This window comes from Heterodontus francisci, chromosome 13 (genome assembly GCF_036365525.1).
Source record: "Heterodontus francisci isolate sHetFra1 chromosome 13, sHetFra1.hap1, whole genome shotgun sequence".
In the NCBI taxonomy this organism is placed as follows: domain Eukaryota; kingdom Metazoa; phylum Chordata; class Chondrichthyes; order Heterodontiformes; family Heterodontidae; genus Heterodontus; species Heterodontus francisci.
In genome coordinates, this window is record NC_090383.1 from 68,585,498 (window position 1) to 68,600,239 (window position 14,742).

The window sequence follows — 14,742 nt, forward strand, 5'->3', positions numbered from 1 at the left end:
ATTCCCATGGAGGCTCTTAATGGGCTAAAAGTTAAAGTGTGTCGGAAATACTTACCCTCAGCATGGGCATAACATTGGTCATCATCACACAATTAATCTCCTCAAGGCTCCATCACCTTTCCTCTTTCCAATATTTGGGGGTCTCTTCAGGTCCAATTTGGAGCCCACTCCCCAGACATGCCATCAAAGTCTTGCCTAGATTTGCTGTTTTATCATTACTATTACGAAAATCTCATTCTCAGACAGTGCGTGCTTCACAGCAGGTGGTCTTGTTATTTAATTTATCTTGCAAGATAATCTCATGGGATTGGAATTCTTATTTTTTATAATGTAAAATTGACAAAGTATCTATACTTTGTCAATTTTCTTAAATAAACTAGAAATTTGAGATGCCGCAGGAAAGCTATCTCCTTGGATCTGTGGCAGCTGGTTATATGAAGCTTGGTACTGATTGTATGACAATTGCATCACCTATGGGTCCCTCTCCAATGCAAGTCATGGTTAATAAACTTCTTACAGTATATGTCAGTTTTTGTAAGAACCTTTGAGAGATAATTGTATTCAGCAGCTCACTTACCAAGCAGCTGTTGTCACTGGTTTCTGAATATTATTTAATACCTTAGTACTTCATGGTAATGATGTGATTAAAGTTGAACATTTAATGAGAATAAAAGTTTGGAAGTTGTTTAAGGATTATATTACCTTTGCATGAAAAATTGTTATAAAAGTTTTCAAATGAGCTAGACTTATTTCTATACAACAGAAAAATCTAATGCTGTGGCTGGTGTGTGAGCATGTATGTGTGGGGTACAGTTAGAAACTGATTTCTGTTTGAAAACCATTGCTCAGAAAGCTGTGCTCATAAGCTGTTTGTGTCAGTCATATTTTCCAAGCACTCGAGACCTGCTTGATGCAGTAATGCTGTCCTTTGTCCCATGTTTGGAATCGCCCTGAAGCATACGAATTCAGGGCCACAGTCACATTCAAAACAACATGCAATGAAATGTCTGATTTGGTTCTGCATTGTAGTTGGTGCTGTAACTGGTGAGATAGCTCTGCAGTAGTTTCCCTGGTGAAGTGGCGGTATATTGGGCACACTGCTCCTCACTTAACAGGATGTAAGATGCTCTGGTCCTATAAATGGACCAAGGATGACTTTCTGCATCCTCCCCTCTTATGTCCTTTTCTCCCAGTAACTTCAGGTCTCCACCCTTACTTAAGGCTCTTCCTCCTCCTTCTCATCCTCCGGCCACATTGGCAAACTGAGAAGCACACATGCATGTTGTTGGATGAAGGTTCAGGTGAGCACCCTGAGTGACTAAAATGAATCCAACTTAATATGGCATCTGACACAATTCTGGTGTGAATTGAGCACGAGATATCACCGTACAAAATATGCTCTCATTTTGCTAGCGTAAAACAGGCAGATGTCGTCTGCTTTTCTACCCAAGTGCATAAAGATGGAGTCTTGTGATGTACCCTGGGGCATAGCTTTCATAATAATGGCTGAGATTTTCATTCACCTGTGGGGGACGAGAACAGGAGCAGGTGTGCTTTGAAAATAGTGCTCCTGTATGGTAGCAATGGGGGAGCTGGGAACCTACTCGCCTACAATTAACAGTCTGTTAAGCTTCTTGAAGAGCTTGTTAACAGTCCGGGAAGGGCCAGAAGGCAATTTTCAATTCACAAATCGCCAACACCAACATGTTCCCAACCTGGACTGTAACAAGGAACAATGCCATCAATTTGGCAAGGTTCTGCTGGTGGTACAGAGTACCACTGCCACAGATTTCACATTGTACATCTAAGTAAAAATTCATGTTGTTAAGCATACCTGATATTTTGCATTGCAAGATGTTTCCGACAACAGTTTAGCTCACAATTTCACTTGGGAATTGCTGAAAATAGAGACATGTTGCCGAAGCTTTTCATCTTGCACTCATCAGGACAACACGCAAGAATAACCAATGTAAGGAAAAAAACAACTTATACTGCATGAGAAGAGAGTGTTGATTGGTTGGCAAGTGAAATCTGATTGGTAGAGCTGTTGCCATGGAGAATGCACCAGTTTACGGTGATTGACAATTAACTGCCAAGCTCTGTTTGAAATTTAAACTAGGCAGCTTGACTCTGATTAGTCAAGGCATTGTCCTGAGGAATGAACCAGCGAATGGCTGTCATTTATTTTGTTCAGCTGGAACAGGCGCAATGTGTGTACATGTTCTTTCTGTCTGCAAAGCACAGGGTCCTGTGTATTAATATATGTAGCTTCCAGTACTACAATTTCACTTGCAGCAAACAATGCCCTCAGGATGGGAATTGCTTTGGAGTTCCAATAGGCTTCATGATTTAGAGACAGAAGATGAATTCATGAGACTATTACACCTCAAAAATTCAGTATATACCATTCCTGGACCCAGGACCACATTTATAAACCAAGTTATTTGTATCTGAGCATCTGAAAACAACCCTGGATTTTCCACCTCTGCTTCACAAAACAGCCTTTTATTGAGGGTGTTCTAACTCCTCAAGGCCAACTTTTAACTCCGGCAATAGGAACAACACTTTGGTGGCTATGAAGGTGACTACTGCATCATGCTTTTATGCAAATGGGCTTTTCAAGAAATTGCTGAGGACATTTGCCAAATCTATCAGGTTGGTGCCTATTGATACATTCAACAATTGACAGACTCCACTTCATGCATTACTCTGAGAGGAGAAGGGTAGAACCCCAATGAAATTTCAGGGACTGTGTTTACAATAGGCAACACCTTTATCACTTTCCCTGCAGAAAGGGGGCATCAGTCTGATGAGGCACAGAACCTTTATGAGGTGGCAGATTTCCAAAGCCTGCAGGGCATCATAGATAGCACCAATATCAACACCCTGGTACCTCAGTCCGCAGAAAAATTTCAGAGCAATAGCTGAATGGAAGTAAAACAAGGTATAAGCCTCCACTAGAATAGCATAGTATTTTCAAGCAAAGATTTAGATGTTCGAAAATAACAGGGATAGTTCGATAAGGATCTCAAAAATTATCAACATGTGCTGCTTGCTGCACAGAGGGGTGACCATGTAGCAGTACTTTAAATACCATGGCTGCCCTATTTTCCGTTACAACTTATCTTATGGTTTAAGCCCTTTATGCCTCCTTGCAGATGCCGGGTTTCCCGTCTCCTGGGAAATCTGGCCAAAATAAATTAAAAATAGAATGACTGCTAAAATGAAGGTGGCCACATTATAATATTTAAATGAACTGCTCCCTGCAAAAGGATTGGTCAACTGACACTCCTCCCACCTCTGTTAAAGCATGCAGTGGGCAGGTTTAAGGCATGCCCTGTTTCAGACCTTTTTTTGGCATTTTATCCTCTGGCACAACCCCAATCTACCCAATTTTGGGCGTTAAGATTCAGACAAATTGTTTCATTCTTTATTTACAATTAAGTTTGTTTAAATATTAATTTTTATAGTTTATGGTTCACATTGCAATAAAACTACTCATCACAGTTTAGGAGCATTCTTATTGGAATATTAATGTTTAGTACACTGTCACATTGTGCCAAATGAAAACATACCAGACTATTTAGCTCAGGAAAGTAGTCAGTTTGAGAATGTAACATTTTGGATCTACACCTGCATTGCCTGTAGAGAGTTTTTTCCCCTCATTTATATTAGAATATTCCTATAACGTTTCATTCATCTCAGAAGGAGTTAACTTCCAAGAGAATTCAGCCTTTTCTGACTCACGTTGACCCGCAGACATGAAATCCACCTATTGCCATGGCAATTGAGAATGTTATTTAGGAACCAATGTGAATCATTTTGTAGAATTTTAAGTACTCCATACCTTTGTGACTTTCAAGATATTAAGGGGAGCAGCTAGGGGAGATAGAAAAAAACTAATTCTGTTGGTTGGGGAGTCCAGGACTAGGGGGCAAAGTCTGCCTCTATGTGTAAATCCCCTTTCTGATCCATAATCGGACCCAGTCCTCCTTTTATCATCCTTTTACTATTTATATGCCTATGGGATTTCCTTTAATGCTAGCTGCCAGTCTCATTCCATGCTCTCTCTTTGCTTCTCTTATTTGCTTTTTCACTTCCCCTCTGGACCTTTTATATTCAGCCTGGTTCTCAATAGTATTTTCTACCTGGCATCTGTCATAAGCACACTTTTTCTTCTTTATCTTAATCTCTACCTCTTTTGTCATCCAGGGAGCTCTGGATTTGTTTGCCCTACTTTTTCCCTTCAAGGGAACATACCTTGACTGTGCCCAAACTACCTCTTCTTTGAAGATTGTTCATCTAACGGTTTTCCTGCCAGCTTTTGACTCACATTTATTCGCCGCAGCTCCATTCTTACCCCATTGAAGTTGGCCTTCTCCCAGTTAATTATTCTTACCCTGGATTGCTCTTTGTCCTGTTCCATAGTCAGCCTAAACCTTATGATACAATGATCACTATCCCTTAAATGCTCTTCTACTGATACTTGATCCACTTGGCTCACCTCATTCCCAAGAACCAGGTCTTGCAGTGCCTCCTTTCTCATTGGACTAGCAGGAGGGATTGAACTGAAAGTCAAGGGAAAGCTACAGGCAACACTCCAGTACAGAAAGCAGATATTGGAAACACTGTATGTTCGACAGAATCAAGAATTTTCTCTTTTAAGTAAAAGAGTTTGTATAGACCTTCATTTTACCAGCAAAGTGTAAGAAGTTAAGCAGCAAGAATCCAGGAGTCATTTACAAAAAGAATTTCTAAAATTATTCATTGGTGTAGGAAGACTTCAGACCAAATATAGTATTACTTTGAGAAAAGATGCTAAACCTGTATGTCTTTCATGCCGAGGAAGATACCACACCCACTCATGAAGCAAATCCAATATCAGCTAGAAGAGATGACCAGGATGGGAGACATTTCTCCTGTCATTGAACCTACAGAGTGGTGGTCGGGAATGGTTCCAATTCCTAAACCATTTGTGCCGACTTAACTTAATAAGGCGGTAGCCAGAGAAACCCATCCGACATCCTCAGTAGACGAAAGCTTGCAAAGTTATCCAAAAATACCATGTTCACAGAGCTCAACGTGAATAGTGACTTTCGGCAAGTCCCATTGGATGAGAAGTCAAGGTTATTGACAGCCTTTATTACTCTATTCAGAAGATCTTGTTTTAATCATTTACCATTCAATATAACATCAGCACTGGAAATATTCCAAAGGACTATGTCAAACATTCTACAGGGCCTTAAAGGAGTAAAATGCCATATGGACGACATCTTAGTCCATGGAGAATGCATCGAAGAACATGACCTGAGGGTTAGAGCAGTTTTGAATCATCTACAAGAATGCCTGACATTTAAAAAAAGTGTGAATTCTCAAAAACTAGCAAGGGCATAATGGCAGACCCACCAAAGACGAGAGCCATTAGTGAATTCCTAATTCCTACTTCTGTCCAAAATCTGCAACGATTCCTTGGAATGGTTAATCAGTTGGCAAAATTTATGTCCAATCTAGAGCAGGTTACTGAACCCTTAAGACAACTATTAAGGAAAGCTCAAGCATGGTGTTGGGATGCACATCAGGAGCAGGCATTTCAAAGGATCAAGGAAATGCTGATTTTGCCAGATATCTTCGTGCATTAATAACCCCTCACTACCAACCACAACTGCAGCAGACACCTCATTTACAGGGTTAGGGGCAGTCCTTTTTCAAGAACAGCCAGATGGATGTCGCGGACCAGTTTATTATGTGTCACGAGCATTGTCTGATACTGAGACAAGATACGCCATCATAGGGAAAGAAGCTCTCACAGTCATGTGACTTTGCGAAAAGTTCTCAGATTACATCATCGGCTTAAAGGTCATCATAGAGACAGACCACAAACCCCTTGTTTCCTTACTTGATGAAAAGGAACTTGCTAGAATGCCTCTGAGAATCTAACGATTCCAGTTGAGGCTAATGAGATTCACGTATTAACTGGTATACGTGCGGGGCAAGCTGCAAATGACAGCAGATGCAGAGGTACTGTTGAGCATCCGACACAACAGCATGTTAACTTCATTAATCAGATTGAGTCATTTCTCAGTTCACTGCATCACAATGACTGGCAAGCTCAAAAAAGCTCCAAGAAATTCATCATGCTCAGATGCAAGGTGGCAAATGCATCCGTATCTGCCAATATTACACGCCATGTTGGCCACAACAACATTCCAGTGGTAAGGTGATGAACATCTACTTTGAGTGCAGAAAGCACTTTACTGGTATATGACAAGAGGCTGTAATTCTGGTCTCACTCCGGGCAGACATCTTGGAGAAAATACACCAGTGCCACATGGGTATCACAAAATGCAAAGCACGGGCTCAGTCGTCCATGTGGTGGCCAGGAATATCAAGAGATATAGAAGAAATGATTTCTAATTGCCAGGTATGCGCAGTGCACAGACCAGACCAAAGGGAACCTCTTATCATGACCCAATTTCCAACCAGACCATGGGAATATCTGGTGATAGATGTATTCATGTTTAATGGAAAATCCTACATGATTGTTATTGATTAACAGCGGTATTAGATTAATCATGGCCATAATTCAGGATTCGGTCACCATTATTTCCACGAATAGGACAAAGACATGTTCTGTGTTCAAATATACTTTAAACAGAAGCTTGCTCCAGATAGTCCGATGCAGAGTTTCCAGGTGATTGGTAAATTGAAAAGAGTTAAATACAGGATGGGCCATTGTTTTCACGAGTTGCCAAAGAATGGCCCGTTCATTAGCAATGTTTGTTTATTCAGGGGTTATATGGCAACTTGATAATAAATGTCTTTGATATTTGCTAGTCTTTCAGGACTTAAAAACAATTTTACAAATCAATTCCGACACCAGAGACGGTGGGGGAGTTGGGGGGTGTGGTCAGGGGGCATTATTTTCACTTTGGACTCATTGAAAAACCAGTACTTGCAGATTGGCAACCCATTACACACCCCAATAGTTCTGATGAAAGGTCACTGACCTGAAATGTTCTCTCTCCACAGATGCTGCCAGAACTGCTGAGTACTTTCCAGCACTTTTTATTTTCATTACAGACTCCATCTGGTTTTCCAATTGTTCCAAATATTCAAAGGTCAGTGAAGGCAGCAAAAATGCTGTCATGGAGAGCAGACCTCTGCCCTTGTTTTTTAGATAAGTAGAAGAGTGACAAGGCCCGATTTTAATTCTGTGTATGTGGGTGGGTTTTGAATGGTCTAAAATCTGGCCTATAGTGTACCCTTTTTACGTTAAGACAAGATTCCTCAAAATAGGCGAGTGGAATGCATATTACCTATTGTATTGCAACAGCATGCACACATGAATTTCAACATACTCAGTATTCTGTATGATTTGCACAGTGTGGAATTAATCAGTTTATGAACCAAGCCAAGCAATGCCTTACCTAGTTCTAACTTGGTGCACCTTTGAAAAGAATAATGCTTAAGACAAGGTTACAAGTGCATTTCATTGTTACACTCCTGCATCTTGCTGCTGCACTAGCAACACAGGTCAGTGGAAGTTAAGTTCCATAAAAAAGCACTTAACCAGAATGCTTGAGGACACCACCAAACCTATGTGAATACTTGTGGCATACCCAAATTTGTAATAACTGTAACTGGTTATGAGTTACTGAGCTACACTGGCAATTCAAAACATTTAAAATTTTAAAAGGTGAACAGATCAGAAAGAGTAAGATCTAAAAATGCCAACCAGATCTAGAGGAGACCCGCCTTCACAACACACAAATTAAAGCAAGCCAAAATCATGCTCTTGAGTTGGAGATATGAAAGGATCGAAAGATTCCCTTCTACAAATCCTTTGAGAATTTCCGATAGTTATTTACATCTAATCACAGTTGGAATGCTTTTGTTGGTTTTTGCAATTGAAGAGGGGCTCCATGTATATCTGAAATGATTAATCCCATCATAAAACAGATTAATTCTTGGATTTATACTATTAGCATAAATGACTATGCAGTGATACTCACAAATTCCACTTGGTATTTGATAGAAAATAGCACAGGAATGTGTTGCTTTCATTTCATGTTTGCCAGAGTAGGGAGAATATTTCTGGTTTATGACAAAGTCTGTTGTCACCTGTGAAAGTAATGCTTACTTGACTCTTTCATTTTATGGTTCACTGTTCCACATAATCTCCTATAAATGGGAACTAATGTACATCTCTGAGTGAAATTAATTGGGTTATGTGGATGTATCATCAATTAATTGTAAGTAAGGCCGTCTTATTTTTCCTTTCAATGCTAATTCTACTCATCATACAATTCTGTTTTCCTCTCATCTTTAGGAATGGCCAATCCCAGATTGCTGTAACTTTTTTCAGTATCTCTCTTGCATTTACATGGGCTGGAATTTCCATCACATGATGGATAAACAGATGGGAGGCAGGGGAACTTCTGCCCAGCTAAGTAACCCTACTGTTAACCCACTGAAGTTGCATGAAGTGACCCTCATGCGTTATGCAGGACGGAATTTATATTGGTAAATCTGCTTCTTTTTGGCTTACTATCAGGAAGTAGTGCTGCCACTTTTAATGTTCTGTTGCTAACTAAAGGAGGCACACATTTTTGGCTGAAAGCAACAGAACAGTGCAAGAACTAGTTATTAAAGGAGCTACATTGGGGGAGGGAGATCAGCAGCGGGAATGGCTTCCACAGATTTATTGATGCCCCATTGATGACCTACTGACAGTGATAAGGTCAAGACGAGAAGGACTCCCAGAAACTAAGAACAGGAAGCCACTGGAGATTAATCCAGAATTTTTGGATGAAGGCAGCATTGGCAGCGAGTGCAACCTCTACCAGTCCATAAATCAGACAGTGCAGAAAGCAGTTTAATTACCTTACAAGGTTGGCCAAGGTAAGTGAAGGCACAGTTTCATATGAATAATCTGTGGAATGATGGAGACTCTTTATCTCTCATGCCTGTCTCATTACTTGCCTGATTTTTTCACCTGAAAACAATAATGCACCAAGTTAACTGCAAGCCATTGGGCTGAATTTTACTAGCGCGCTGCCGATCTCAGCAGTGAGCTTCTATAAGGGCGGCCCACATGCACGGGTTTCACTCCACGGAGCCACTGCGAGCAGCGCAACAGCTCATTTACATGGCCGGGGCAAACTGCCCGCCCCCGATGACGTAGAGGGGGTGGGCGCACTGTCCCCGGCACCAGCGCCGGTGTCACCGTGCAGGCGCCATTTTTAAAAGGCTTCAAACCCTTCCGACTCATCTCAAGTTTTAAAGGTACAAGTGAGTAAAAATTAAAATTTTATCAGTTTAAATCCCCTTTCCCACGCCCCCAGTGAGTAACCGATGTCTAAATAGCCCCTTACAGCCAAAAAAATTAAAATTTCGATTCCGACCTTTCCCCTCCGAACTTTCTCCACTTTACCCTTCAACCCCTTCCCACTATCCCCTCCACCAATCACGTAGGGTTTTGCCATACCCGCCAACCACCACCCCCAACAAAAACTTCACTCCTCCCCACCAGTGTTCCACCTCAGATCTCCGAACAGAGATTCAAAGGCACGGGACTTCTGGCAACCGGCTGGAATATCGGCATGGGACAGCCATCATGACGAGGTAAGTAATTATGCTTTCATTAACATTTATTTAAATATTTAAATTACGTTTCCATCACCGTCGGTGGGGGTCTGCCACGAGGCTTCGCAGCAGCTGGTAAAATGGGGTGAGCCCTTTCCAGTGTTGAGGCCCATGGCAGGCCTCTCCCGGAGGTATTTTCCAGGCTACCCCGCCATGACCCCTGACATCAGGGGGCTGGTAAAATCTAGCCCATTATGTCAGCAGTTACTATGACTTGTGTTAGTCCTGAAGGAGAGGTGTTCAAAGGGAGCGTTTGCCATGAGCCTTACAAATGTGAGATGGACGTAAAAACCTCGATGAAGAAAACTGGGGGGGCGGATTTTATGTGGGCGACAGGACTCTTAGCTACTGGCTGAAGCACCGGTGAGAGCCCTGCACCACCTCCTCTGGGGAAGGCCCACCATATTACGTGCCAATTAGGCACTTGTGGACAGTGGCAGGCCTTCCCCAGGATTAAGGACCACCGGCAATGGAAATTTTACCTGTTGAGAATTGCCAGTCAATCAGAGGCCAGCAGCTGTTTTACTGAGCAGCACCACTGCTGAGGCGGTGGTTGCTGCCGGTAATGGACCCACTGGTAACCGTGGATCGCCGAGGGTCCCAGGCCACAGGTGAGTCAGGACAGGTGGGGGGGCGCTGACGGTCTAGGGACAGGGGGCTGTAGGGGATCGGCAGTAAGGACAGGCAGTGGCCATCAGCGGGCCCCCTTCCCAATGCCAGGTCCCTCGATCAGGCACTGTGCCTTTTAATGAGGCCCCCCCACCACCACCCCGGCCCCCTGCTGGAGCCAGCAAGCAACCCACATAGATTTGCTTGGCATGCTTGGCATGCTCCCCGTGTGGCAACAGGCCGCTTAACTAATACCATTGACGGAGGGATGAGGCCCTTAATTGGGCATTAATTTCCCACTTAAGGGCCTCAACTGGCGGCAGGAAAGCTGTCCACAAGCCTTCCCACCAGGGATAGGCACCGACATGTTGCACCATGGACATTTGACAAAATGATTGACTCAGCCATGGATATGGGGGCAATTGATGTGTATATAAAGTGTAAAGCCAATCCAATGCCATCAAAACCCAGTCCAATTTTAAAATACATTTCTCGCTATAAATAAAGTAGCTAAGCATACAAACATCAATGGAGAGCAGCACAACTGTATTAGCTAGCTAGCTAACAAGCAAAGTAGTATGCAATGTCAATGCAAATTACTTTTGTTGAGAGAATAGAACATGTCACCATGTCACGGGGTGTTAGATGGACCTTATTGGATGACCTCTGTGGATTCACACTGTGTCAGGAGTGCAAATTCCTCCAATAAACCATAAAACTCAAGGAGAGGATTGTTATTGTGGTTATTGAGGTGAGGCAGTAGAAAAATCAACAGTAGGAAGACGGACCATTTCTCACACTGCTATTGTCACAAGGCAATTTAACCCATGATGATCAATGTTTGTGCAACTTCTCCACCTGCTTGTAATATGTGTCTGAGGACAGGGTAGCCAACAAAAGGGCAGTGATTTCCAAATCAGGAGAATTTTATAGGATGGATAGTACTACAGAAGAGTCATGTAAAACAGAAAAGCAGAATGGGACAGGAAGAGATAGAGACATTAATGGTAAGTAGCCAAGACCAGTTTATTCATCTTGACAGGCCATTAATCTAGGTCCTGGATTCTAAAATACGGAAACAACAGCAGGCTGAATTTTACCAGCCGCTCAACGTTGGGAGTCATCATGGGGAGGCCCGTAAAATTCTGCCGGAAGAGGCCCACCTCGACCCCTGATGTCGAGAAGGGCCCGCCGCATTTTACTGGCGGCGGCAGAACCTCAGTGCGGCACCCCCCCACCACCGCTGCTCAGTGGTTGCACCCCAATTACCATAAGTAAAGACACTTACCTTTCCTGATTATGCATCCCACCACCTATCACTCCACATTTTTTGCTGAACGGGCGGCTGTCACATGCTGTCCCGATCATGAATATGAAAAGCCGATGGGACATCAGAAATAGAAGTACTCGCTCACAGTGCAGGCAAGTCTGGATATACCGGGGTCTCAACTCTGCATACTGGGAGGTAGGAGGCAGATGGGATTATAGGGGGCACAAGTGCATACTGAAAGGGAGGTGGGATGGGGGATGGGATTACAAGGGGCACGTCTGCAGACATGTAGGAGACCACAGCGATTCCGCCCTCCATAAAGGTTGTGCCATTGATTGCCTCTGTCAGTAAAGGAGCAATGGGCACTCGAGCCACACTGTATGTTGGGAGAGTGCCAGAGATGGTAGGCGTGTGAAGCTTATATGTCTGGTGGGCCAATCGATGCAGCTTGTACAATCTTTATGTGGTCATGCAGTGCCACACTTAGTGGGAACTAAGACGGTTAATGCCATGCCATGCCACATTGCTGCTGCATGAAAGCACCTGATGTACCAGTCAACAACAATCTCTGCCCTGTTAGGTACCTTTGAAGAAGTGAAGGAACCAAGTTTAATAGCAACTTTGTGATGGAGATGTTTCACCCATTATGCAATTTCCCATTTCTTGTGAGGATCCGTATGCACCACAGGCAAAACCAACAGGCAGTTGCAGCCCGGGTAGAGGCCCCCGGTTATGAGCAGCAGCACCCAAGGAGAGCTCGCCACTACAGATTGCTGCGCATCTACAGGTCCTGCATGATATACTGCATATGTCAGAGCGCCAGTGTCAGAGGCAACTGCAGATGTCGAGAGATGCGGTGACACATCTCTGTGCCCTGCTCAATGATGACCTGCTGCCCAGGGGCTTCGGGGAACATCCTATGCCTAGGGCCCTCAAAGTGACAGCGGCTTTCAATCTTTACACCTCTGCATCACTTCAGGGGTCCACTGGAGACCTTTGTGGGGTCACACAGTCAGCAGTGCACCGCTGCATCAGGGAGGTCACTGATGCCCTGTACCGGAGGGCCGGTGACTATATCCGCTTCACAACAGACCCTGAAAGCCAGGCCCAGAGGGCCATCAGTTCCGGCTCCATTGTGGGATTCCCACAGGTGCAAGGGGTCATAGATTGCACCCATGTGGCCATCAAGGCTCCCACTGGGCGACTGGCTGAATACGTAAACCGTAAGGGCTTCTACTCAATCAATGTGCAGGTTATATGCGATCACCATAAACGCTTCATGCAAATCTGTGCCCGCTTTCCAAACACCTGCCATGACGTCTTCATCAGGCGTCAGTCCCAGCTGCCGCTGCTGTTCACTGTACTGGCTCAGATGGAGGGGTGGCTTCTTGGAGACAAGGACTACCCCTTGCAGACATGGCTCCTGACACCAGTGAGACACCCCACCACTGCTGTAGAGGAGAGATACAACACCAGCCACGGAGCTACAAGAGCCTCCATTGAGAAGGCGATCGGTATGCTGAAAATGTGCTTCTGCTGCCTGGATAGATCGGGTGGTGCCCTGCAGTACGAGCTGGAAAGGGTAGCTCGTATCATTGCTGTCTGCTGTGCTCTACACAACTAGGCACTTAATAGGGGGGATGCCTTACAGGATGAGGACAGATTCATCCTCAGATAATGAGGACTTACAGCAGGAAATGCGCATGGGAGGACAGAGAGCATCCATGCACTGCATGCAGGGCAAGCAGCGAGCTGGTGATGCACAGCAGCGCCTCATTGATGAAAGGTTCTCCATGCCATAGGAACCACCATGGGCTCTGCAAGCCGCATATCACCTTTATTCACCTGTTGTGCAGCAGTCCGCATCTGCAACATCTTTGCTTCCACCATTACTGGCAGCAGCATACTGAGCCATTGTCCATGTTACTGCATCAGTAGAGACGCACATGAGTAATACTGACATGGCAATGATATTATTCCATATATTGGCACTTCTGAAAGGCCAATTATGTAATGGGAGGAGACATGATTGGTACATGCTGACACACTTCATTCACGCAGTAAAGGCATGTTAGGGAAGAAGATTTTGATCACGAGCTTTCTACATTGTTGTGTCACCCGTGCAGATCCATTTGTGTCACTGTGTTTTTTGGAGACGCTTGCCAATGCTGCTTCGCGGTGCCGCTTCTGCGCTAGCAGGCTGACTGGAGGAAGGTTGCTGATCACATTGTCCTTTGGCTGTGGATGACTTTGGTAGTCATCCTCTGTGTGCACGAGATCTGGAGGGTCCCGGCTGGCTGGGGGAATCCTGCGTCACCGCACAAAGCTCCTCAGACTTTGTGGCTGCTGGAGCTTGACTCACAGGCGGAGGGGCCGGTGGCCACAATGGATGCACCTTGAGGGTGGACCCCAGATATGGCGCAGGTTCGCCTCCTCTAGCTCAAGGCTCGTTTTCACCTCTCTGCTCTCCAGGAAGGACCAGGGCAGTGGCACACATGTGCCATTCTGTGGGGACATCCTGGCTGGAATTTTACGCCACCCCAACGAGCGGGATGGTGGCTGGGGCGTGGCTTAAAATGGAGCAGGAGACTTTCCCGACCTGCTCCCGCCTCCGCCGCCCTTTATGTAGGGCGGGGGTGGGGATGGGGGGAGTGCGAAAAATGGCCCGCCCGCCCCAGGTCAGTTAAGGCCCTTAAGTGGCCACTTAACGGCCACTTAAGGGCCTTCATCCACTTCCAGGCGGATTTTACGTCTGGCAAGCAGGCATCCTGGAGCCTGGAAAAGCCACCGAGGAAAACCAGGTGGCTGCTGATTTTCCCGGGGGGCATCCTGCTCATCGGGCACCCCCAGCATCCAACACGCCCCCCTTACTCCCAAACGACCACCCTTGCCTCATTGGGGCCCGACCGATTACCCCCGGCAAGGCAACCAAAACCTACCTTTCCTCCCGGCTCCACGTCTTCTTATATCCTCGGCTAGGCTACAGTCCCAGCAGTGGCCACAGCTCCCAGTGGTACTGCTGGGACTAAGAGCTGCCGACCCACAGATTGGCTGCCAGCTCAATGAGGTGGGACATCCTCCCTCAAGTGGGTGGAAGTCCCGCCTTGGAACAATTAAAGCCTGGGGAGCCGTAAAATACGGAACGGATCCCCAGGCGAGTCGGAAGCGGGCTCGCCGCTGACGTTTACGTTGGAGGCCAGCTCCCGTCCGCCCACCCT

General features: G+C 45.1%; 1 pseudogene; it reads left to right on the top strand.

The window, feature by feature from the left end:
* The first annotated feature begins 12,365 nt into the window (after window positions 1-12,365).
* LOC137376715 (putative nuclease HARBI1 pseudogene) lies at window positions 12,366-13,148 on the top strand (annotated as a pseudogene).
* The last annotated feature ends 1,594 nt before the right edge of the window (window positions 13,149-14,742 follow it).